Genomic DNA, 10,742 nt, shown 5'->3' on the forward strand with positions numbered 1-10,742 from the left:
ATGGTCTGAACTGATTGCCAACTTGGCAGTCTGTACTGATGTGGCCTCCCCCACACAATTCACAATTAAGAGGCTGCACATGCATGGCAGCTATCTGCATTTCATCTATTTTCTTACTGAGTTCTCCTATTTGTGCAGATAGTGCTGTATAAGTGTCAACATTATGCAAGCCTTGCTGCTTCCTAGTTTGAGTTCTTTCCGAATGCCATTGATAGTTGTTGGCTACCATTTCCTCAATAAGTGCATGGGCAACCTCAGGAGTTTTATTATTTATGGATCCTCCGGCTGCAGCATCTAATATGGTCTTATTTGAGTCAGTAAGACCATTATAGAAAGTCTGCACTTGCAGCCAAATGGGGAGGCCATGGTGAGGAACTCTCCTTAACAGCTCCTTGTATCGCTCCCATGACTCATATAAAGATTCCCCCTCTTGCTGAAAAAAAAGTAGTGATGTCATTCCTCATTTTAGCAGTTTTAGAAGGGGGAAAATATTTAGAGAGAAAATGGCTGGCCATTTCGTCCCACGTAGCTATTGATCCAGCTGGTAATGAATTCAGCCATGCTTTGACTTTATCCTTCAAAGAAAATGGGAATAACCTCAACCTAATGGCGTCATCACTTACCCCATTGTGTTTGAAGGTGTCACAAATTTCTAAAAAGTTAGAAATGTGTGCATTAGGATCTTCGTGGGCCAATCCACAGAATTGCACTGTGTTTTGAATCATTTGTATGATGGCAGGTTTGATCTCAAAGTTGTTAGCAGCAATATTGGGCCTGATAATGCTGGAGGCAGCTCCAGTGAGAGTGGGTTTGGCATAGTCCATCATAGTCCTCTGCTCAGCCATTTCTTGAGCTTCTTGAGCTTCTTGTGCTTCTTGTCTAACTTGCTTAGCAGATCTTAAATGGACACGGAGAGTCCGTTCAATCTCCGGGTCGTAAAGGATCTCTTCCAGTTCAGGTCTGCTTGTCATAAACTGTTAAGGTCAAAGCAATAAAAAGGCCGATATTCACAAAAGAAAATAAATAACTAATCCTATCACACTGAAAATGTAAAGTGAATTATTGGAATACAAAAACCTACATCCTATCATGAATAAATGAAGCCGATTATACTAAAAGCAGATTTAAACCAATCATCTTATTCAAGGTTCCTTTATCTACATACATCGATTGCAACATCTGAATTCAGACCCAATTTAGTTGAGTTCAGATCTACAAGTCTTTGGTATTGTTAGTCCAGAGAAATTAACAAATAATAATTCAGATCTGAGCTGTATATTCATACACACTCATTGGTATACACTACAATATACATCCATTAAGGTTGGAATCAAATCTGTGATGCTTTAGGGCTGAAATCAGATCTGATCTGAAAAATATATTAAAAGGATCTGAAATAAACTAAAACCAGTCCTGAGTTAGGCTTGGTTTAAGGATTTTAAGCTCTACAATTGAAGCCCAAACCTGTATAGATGATGCATATCAAACACTTGCTAAGACCTGAAAATCGGGTCTACAATGTTTGGCATTGCAAGCTATTCGGTCCACACAACTTTTGTAGAAATCTGAAATCAGGTCTGCTAACTGTTGTACTATAGCAGCCCTGCTACAGATCTGAATGCTAATAGAAATACTTGGAAAGCGCTAATTTTTATTAAATATCTGAGGCATAACAATTATTCAATCCAAACATACACCTCCTTAGCTAATGTAGCTCGGTTACAAGTGGATAAAGCAAATGTTCAGTTCACCCAAAATCCAAAATGTGCTCTGTATCAGTTCAGTCCTCAACTATAGTTCAGATTTGTATCAGTTCAGATCTGAATTTTCTTTTTCATTCTTTGCTATCCAATTACCTTTGGGGTATGTCGGATTTATCATAGGGTGAATTGGGGTGATGATGGCACCCAATTCACCTTAAATTTGTATCAGTTCAGGTCTGAGTTCATCTGAACTCAGATCTGAACAGAGCAGTTCTGCAATAGCAGAATTCAGGTCTGAACTCAAGTCTGAGTTCGGATCTGAATTCTCAATTGCCTTACCTTCAGTTATTGCTACCAAATTGTTTTTGGGGAATAGCAGAAGTGCCCTAGGGTGAATTGGGGTGGTGATGACACCCAATTCCCCTCAAAATTGCATCAGTTCAGGTCTGAGTTCAGAGGAACTCAGATCTGAACTGTTGTAGATCTGCAATAGTAGAACTCAGATCTGAACTCAAATCTGAATTCTGATCCGAATTCTCAATTGCTCCTCTTGTTGTTCAAAAGATCTCTTTTTTTTTTCATTTTATATATATATATATATTTTTCTTTTTGTAATGGAAAAAGAAATAAAAGTCTGAAACACAAGCAATTCTTTTCGGCTGAGTGCTGCAGATCTGAAATCTGCTGATCTGAGTGCCGAATGCAACTCAGATCTACAACACTCATGTTTTTGTGAATTTTTTCTTTTTCTTTTTTCTTTTTGAAGGGAACAACACCAAGATTGAATAGAAATCAAATATGCCTTTATTAAAATGAAACTGAAACCAGAAAAAGAAAGTAATCTACTTAAGAAAGAAGAAACATAACTACAGTAGTACAGCAGTTGCATTCAAAGCTAAAATGTAAAGTTAAGCAAATTAAACCAACTATGAATGCAATGCTGAATGATACCAGATTAAGAATGCTCAATGTTTCCTAATATTGCTTCTATAAATCCCCGGCAACGGTGCCAAAAACTTGATGTGTGGCTCATTGTGACACTAGCAAGTGCACTAGCCGTTCAAGTAATAAAGTAGTGAGTGAAGTATCGTTCCCACGAGGATTTAGGAAACAATTACCAATACTAAATTGAACACTTCTTATCTGATCAACAAATAAATCAAAACATTAATGAAAGCTAAAAAATCCTAAATTAAAATCTATCTAAATCATTGGCCCAATTGCCTTCAAATCAGGTTAGAAGAGTAAGCAGTAAATGTCAATCTCAGAATTCAGCAATCTATCAATTTGGATCATTCGAATAAATCATGATTGATCCTTGGGTTGGTGAAACCCCAAGGTCATGAACAGCCTTTCTCAAGCGCATGTTCATCCTATGCATGAGTGACGGTTCTTCTATCTCTAGCAAGAATCTAATCCCCATGCATGCATTTCTTCAAACACTTCTAAGGCATCAATTCAAATCTGAATTGATCACCAACTGAATTGTGCAAGTTATCTCTAAACTTGCACTCAATTCAGTTCTTAAATAGTAGATCTGAATTCCTAGAGTCTCTCTCAAGCACTCTAGGAATTCCAAGTTGTAGATTAATTCGCCCAATCTGAAAATTGCAGATCTGAATTCTCTTTTCAAGCAATTCAGATCTTGCAATCTCAGATCTGAGAATTCAGATCTGAGTTTTGAAGGTTAGTTGGCCGAATTCATCTACAATCACACCCTTATTCAAGAAACTTCAAATACAATGGATGACCATTTGAATGAATCAAAAAGAATTAGATTGCTGAACTGAAATTTTACAAGCTGAAATACATCAAGGAAGAATGGAAACAAGGAGAAAGAAGAAAGAAAATATAACAAAGAAACTGAATTCGAATCAAAAGAGAATGAACTACAATTGATTTATTACAAAAGATCTTTGAATCACAAACCCTCAATTCGAACTCACCTTTTCTTCTAGCTTGCTTGTCTTGAACTTCCTTCAGCCCTTCTTCTTCTTCATCCTTGCGCATAGCCTTCTTCTCCTCTCTTCTCTCGAGGTGGCCGAACCTCTAAGAGTGGGAGAGCCTTCCTCTCAAGCAATTGAACACCTCTCCTGATGTGTGGCTCATTGTGACACTAGCAAGTGCACTAGCCGTTCAAATAATAAAGTAGAGAGTGAAGTATCGTTCCCACGAGGATTTAGGAAACAATTACCAATACTAAATTGAACATTTCTTATCTGATAAACAAATAAATCAAACTCTAATGAAAGCTAAGAAATCCTAATTAAAATCTATCTAAATCATTGGCCCAATTGCCTTCAAATCAAGTTAGAAGAGTAAGCAGTAAATGTCAATCTCAGAATTCAGCAATCTATCAATTTGGATCATTCGAATGAATCATGATTGAGCCTTGGTTTGGTGAAACCCCAAGGTCATGAACAGCCTCTCTCAAGTGCATGTTCATCCTATGCATGAGTGACGGTTCTTCTATCTCTAACAAGAATCTAATCCCCATGCATGCATTTCTTCAAACACTTCTAAGACATCAATTCAAATCTGAATTGATCACCAACTGAATTGTGCAAGTTATCTCTAACCTTGCACTCAATTCAGTTCTTGAATAGTAGATCTGAATTCCTAGAGTCTCTCTCAAGCACTCTAGGAATTCCAAGCTGTAGATTAATTCGCCCAATCTGAAAATTGCATATCTGAATTCTCTTTCAAGCAATTCAGATCTTGCAATCTCAGATCTGAGAATTTAGATCTGAGTTTTGAAAGTTAGTTGGCCGAATTCATCTACAATCACACCCTTATTCAAGAAACTTCAAATACAATGCATGACCATTTGAATGAATAAAAAAGAATTAGATTGCTGAACTGAAATTTTACAAGCTGAAATACATCAAGGAAGAATGGAAACAAGGAGAAAGTAGAAAGAACATATAACTAAGAAACTGAATTCAAATCAAAAGAGAATGAAACTACAAATGATTTATTACAGAAGATCTTTGAATCACAAACTCTTAATTCGAACTCACCTTCTTCTTCTAGCTTGCTTGTCTTGAACTTCCTTCAGCCCTTCTTCTTCTTCTTCCTTGCGCGTAGCCTTCTTCTCTTCTCTTCTCTCAAGGTGGCCGAACCTCTAAGAGTGGGAGAGCCTTTCTCTCAAGCAATTGAACATCTTTCTCCCCTCCTAGAGGCCTCCTTATATAGTTTTTCAAGGGGGCTCTTGCCCCTTCTTGAAGCCTCTAGAATGGGGTGTATTACACCCCCCATGAACCTTCTAGAGTGCTCCCTCCTTCTCTTCAAGAAACATCTAGGAGTTGCCGCCCCTAGCTCCCTTTGGGCTGCTATTTGGGCTACAACTTAGCTTGCTTTTGAACTCATGTGGGCTACACTCTAGGCTGTTATTTGGGATAAAAATGGGCCTTCCTTGCTAGGCCGAATTCTCCTCATAGCTAGGCTTTATTTTCTTGGGTTTTCTCAAAGAATTCACTTGCTCTTTTTGGGCCGAAGTGCTCTCTCTTGCTTCCACGACCGGGCTGGACTGAAATTGGTCTTTTTGAACCTTCTTTTCTTGCCTTTTTCCTTCCTTTTCTTGGATTGATTATCCCTGAACTTATTCTTTGCATTAAGCTAAATTAAGGCAAAAATTAATAAAACCGGCATAAAAATCCATGCTAAAGTCCTAAAAAATTATAGATAAATTGTAAGTTCATCAAATACCCCCACACTTAAGCTTTTGCTTGTCCTCAAGCAAAGACATCAGCCATAAACTTAACATTCCCCCCCTTCTGTTCTCACCATTTACCTGGTGAACTTTTTTAAGATAGAAATGCATTGAGTAGTCGGGGAACTTTTGTATGTGCTCAACTCTTATTCTTGTAAATTACCATTTAAGATATGTATCAGATCCGAGGAAAGGAGAATATGAATTTCATCATAGTCTAGTTTTCACTCCTAATTCATATATAAATCAGCTCCTTAATTGTCAAGGTTAATAATCAAATTTCACTAAGTTTCACATCTGTAACTAAACCTCAATGAGAGTTCAACTTTAGAGTGCCCCTTTGAACCTCGGTTGTCACCACAATTACTTATTTCTAAGGGTGAGTGCATTTTATGCTCCATCTCACCTTTTTTTTTTTTTTTCTTTTCGATGTGAGTGCATCTTATGCTCCATCTCACACTGGTCACTTGCTTGAGGTAGGTAAATAGGACTCATGTTCTAAGCTGCTAGTTTTACTATTCAGCTCAGAATAGCGGAGTCAATTTGGGCTTTTGTCCTTCTTTTGCAATTATTGAACCTCAAGAATTAGCACTTAAGATGTGCACTAGCTTTCTTGACCATTAACAATGAAATCAAGGGCTTCCATACACATGAAGGAAGTTAGGACTAGTCATGCTGAAAGGCATATTCAGCTCCCCTTTTCTCCTGCATATATCAAATTGGGTCATTCACAAGAATAAAAACTTAACAAGTACATCAGTCTCCCTCAACTCATTGAATTCCTTCTAAAAAAAAAAAAATCATCAAATAAATAGTAATGAACTTGAGGGGTTCCAGTCTTTTTTTTTTGGTGATGTCATTGCCTGCATATGTGTGTTGGGGTGAATGAGGTGCATGGTTTCAGCCCCCATACCCTAGTCTCAGGCTCACTCCCCCACACTTAAGATGAACATTGTCCTCAATGTTCCTAGTGTTAGGGAGTCACAATAAAACCAACAAGAGAAATTCCAAGTAAAGAGAAGGGTGTATAGAGGACTTCCTGAAGATTAATTTCCAGATATGCAAGAGTTCTTTTGGTGGGAGCCTCTTCTACTAGAATTTACTTGCAAGAGAGATCAAGAGCTTTGTTCTAACTAAAAATAATTTAAACCAAATAATAAAAAGACTACTATACACAATTCCAAACAATGTAAATAATTTAACCAGTCTATAATACACAACAGAAACTTACAAGGCCAAGAAGTTTGAATTCTATCTAACAAAATAAATAAATAAATAAATTTTAAAAAAACAAGATCAAAAGCCAATATAAATATCTCTTGGAATCTGATATGCAAGTGATAAACAAGTGATTTACAAGATTGAAACTAGCCTAAAAGTCTAAGAGTTCTTGAAATCAGCACACTACCAAAGTTATTTGATTTTTTTTTTTTTTTGTTGTGTGCTCAGATCTACATTAGAATTTCAGAAATGTAAGTGAATGTATGAAGATCTGATCCACACTAATAATTTTGCTAATTAGAAAGACATAGCTCCATTACTGAAACTAAACCAACATTCAAGTGTGAAGTAGATGTTCAATGGAAAAGAGAGCTAGCTAAATCAGCAATGGAGTTTATTACACACTATTCTAAACTTAAATGAACATAAGTAAACAAATCTAAAATCTACTGTAAACAGATCTACAATCATTGCTGAATTTATGATCTTTAAGCTGCTCTTCAAGTTCTAACAAAAAAAAAAAAAATCAGATTTGAAAACTTAACTTTTGAGAACAGTCACTTACAAAAACTCCAAACCTAATATCAATAAGTAGGTCTAAAATCTGTTGCAGTTAGGTCTGAAATAAGTTTGATCCCAAGATCTTAAGACTTCTCTTTCAAGTCCCAACTTAAATGTCTTGTGTGCCTCAGACCTGAAATCAGATCTGCAATTTTATAATGAAAGCAGCCTTGATTCAGATCTGAATACCATTACATCAAAAATATGAAGCTCTTTTTGGACTTTTCAGGCCTCACAAACATCAGTCCTAATCCAATCCAAACATCAATCCACAGCCAATTCAGATCGGGTGCAAGTGATTTAAAAGATAACAAAACATCAAGTTCACAAAAATTTCAGATCATGTACTTATACTGCCTCAAATTCTCATGCACTTCAGATCCGATTTTACCATTCATGGCTTAAATTTTCATCAATGAGGCAAGTCTGATGCATCAAATTGTGAATTGGGTGCTGTCACTACCCAAATTCACATCAAAATAGAGTGGGTTCAGGTCTGAGTTCAGATGAACTCAGATCTGAACCTAGCACAATGCAGTCCTGCAACCGGCTGAACACAGATCTGAACTTCAAATCTGAATTTCAGATTTGAAAACTCACATGCTATTTTTTCATTGTTTTCTTTTTCTTTTCTTTATCTATTTTTTTTTTAATAAATCTAAAACAAAATACAGCAATGCAACCAAAATCTTTTTGGATGAGTGCAGGTCTGATTAATAAATGCAATTCAGATCTGAACTCATTTTTAATTTTTTTTTTCGGTTGAGTGCTGCAATTCTGTTATAGCAGATCTGAGTGCCGAATGCAACTCAGATCTGCAACACTCATGATTTTGTGATTTTTTTTTCTTTTAGAGGGTAATAACTTCAAGATAGAAAGCAAAACAGGTCCCCTTTTATTAAAATTAAACTGAAACAAGGAAAATAAAGTAATCTACTAAAGAGAAAAAAAGCATAACTACAGTAATACATCAGTTGCATTCAAAGCAAAAATGAAAAATTAAGCAAATTAAACCAACTATGAATGCAATGCTGAATGAGATCAGATTAAGAATGCTCAATGTTTCCTAATATTGTTTCTCCAAATCCCCGGCAACGGCGCCAAAAACTTGATGTGTGGCTCATTGTGACACTAGCAAGTGCACTAGCCGTTCAAGTAATAAAGTAGAGAGTGAAGTATCGTTCCCACGAGGATTTAGGAAACAATTACCAATACTAAATTGAACATTTCTTATCTGATCAACAAATAAATCAAACTCTAATGAAAGCTAAGAAATCCTAATTAAAATCTATCTAAATCATTGGCCCAATTGCCTTCAAATCAGGTTAGAAGAGTAAGCAGTAAATGTCAATCTCAGAATTCAGCAATCTATCAATTTGGATCATTCGAATGAATCATGATTGGGCCTTGGTTTGGTGAAACCCCAAGGTCATGAACAGCCTCTCTCAAGTGCATGTTCATCCTATGCATGAGTGACGGTTCTTCTATCTCTAGCAAGAATCTAATCCCCATGCATGCATTTCTTCAAACACTTCTAAGGCATCAATTCAAATCTGAATTGATCACCAACTGAATTGTGCAAGTTATCTCTAACCTTGCACTCAATTCAGTTCTTGAATAGTAGATCTGAATTCCTAGAGTCTCTCTCAAGCACTCTAGGAATTCCAAGCTGTAGATTAATTCGCCCAATCTGAAAATTGCAGATCTGAATTCTCTTTCAAGCAATTCAGATCTTGCAATCTCAGATCTGAGAATTCAGATCTGAGTTTTGAAGGTTAGTTGGCCGAATTTATCTACAATCACACCCTTATTCAAAAAACTTCAAATACAATGCATGACCATTTGAATGAATAAAAAAGAATTAGATTGCTGAACTGAAATTTTACAAGCTGAAATACATCAAGGAAGAATGAAAACAAGGAGAAAGAAGAAAGAACATATAACTAAGAAACTGAATTCAAATCAAAAGAGAATGAAACTACAAATGATTTATTATAGAAGATCTTTGAATCACAAACTCTTAATTCGAACTCACCTTCTTCTTCTATCTTGCTTGTCTTGAACTTCCTTCAGCCCTTCTTCTTCTTCTTCCTTGCGCGTAGCCTTCTTCTCCTCTCTTCTCTCAAGGTGGCCGAACCTCTAAGAGTGGGAGAGTCTTCCTCTCAAGCAATTGAACCTCTTTTCTCCCCTCCTAGAGGCCTCCTTATATAGTTTTTCAAGGGGGCTCTTGCCCCTTCTTGAAGCCTCTAGAATGGGGTGTATTACACCCCTCATGAACCTTCTAGAGTGCTTCCTCCTTCTCTTCAAGAAACATCTAGGAGTTGCCGCCCCTAACTCCCTTTGGGTTGCTATTTGGGCTACAACTTAGCTTGCTTTTTTGCTCATGTGGGCTACACTCTAGGCTGTTATTTGGGCTAAAAATGGGCTGGGCCGAAATTTCCTTCTTGCTATGCTTCTTCCCTTGGGTTTTCCAAAGAGTTAGCTTGCACTACTTGGGCCGAATGAAACTCCCTTGCTCTCATGGCTGGGCCGGGCTGAACTTGATAAATTTTGGGCTTTCTTTTCTTGCTTTTGCCTTCTTTTTGTTGATTTGGCTCCCCCTGAAATCTTTCTTGCAATCAAGATAAAATAGGGCAAAATGTAATTAAACCAGCATAAAATTTCATGCAAAAACCTCATAAAATATAGATAAATTGTAGGTTCATCAGGCACTAATGTCGAGGTCGGGGTATGTATTCCGAATCATCCACCTGCTCAGTTTGAACCCCCTCCTATAAGAATCCACCATCAGATCGTCAAAATGCGGAGAGGCAATGTAGTTTTCAACGGCCTTATTCTTGGCGTCTTCAATGCCTTGGGAAAAAATTTGTGTTCTCTCCCTGGTGTCCTCCTAAAGATATTCGACTTGATGCTGCAAATCCAACTTCAAGTCTGCCATATGCTTGGCAACTACCCCCATGGCCTCGGCGTCACGCTGAGACCTTGCCTGCCTGGCCATCACAACGTGAGCAGCCTCTTCAGCAGCATAAGCGGCCGCCTCAGCAGCCTAGGTATTCGCCTCTGCAGCATGGAAAGCTTCTTCAGCAGCATGAGCGGCAGCCTCAGCAGCTCACGCCTGTTGCAAGCTCCTCTCTACTTGGGCCGCTAAGGCATGAATTGAAGAATTCACCTACCAAAAGAAACAAGTGAGCAATAACAGCAAAAGCGACAGGAAATGAAAAAGGCAAACAGAATCTAACTTACCACCATAGCATGTGTTACGGCACGGCAGGCGACCTGATTCAAAGGAAGATCGGTCCACGCCGCAATCTCCTTAGGGAAAGTACCCTCCCCTTGAGCTCCCGAACCCGAGGGCCCAGCCTGCATATGAGCGGACCCAGAGTGAGCAGGAGCACTTGAGTATGCAGGAGCACCCGTATGAGTGGTCTCAGCGTAAGGTGCCCCGACAATTTCTTGCATTGGTGGAGTCACCTCGGGCTCCCTGGGCAGATCCTCCAGCGTGTGGTCTGGAACTTGGGGCTCCTCGTCCAGGGGCAGCTCGGTAC

At 38.1% G+C, this 10,742-nt stretch overlaps 1 non-coding gene across 1 annotated transcript; it reads left to right on the top strand.

Moving 5' to 3' along the window:
- Positions 1-359: 359 nt before the first annotated feature.
- On the top strand, positions 360-467 carry LOC148848919 (small nucleolar RNA R71). The gene has a single exon (XR_016101551.1). It is a non-coding gene; the product is annotated as a small nucleolar RNA R71 (small nucleolar RNA).
- Positions 468-10,742: the final 10,275 nt, after the last annotated feature.

The sequence above is a fragment of the Nelumbo lutea genome, chromosome 6 (assembly GCF_056320005.1).
Source record: "Nelumbo lutea isolate HS-2025 chromosome 6, American lotus-T2T, whole genome shotgun sequence".
Classification (NCBI taxonomy): Eukaryota; Viridiplantae; Streptophyta; class Magnoliopsida; order Proteales; family Nelumbonaceae; genus Nelumbo; species Nelumbo lutea.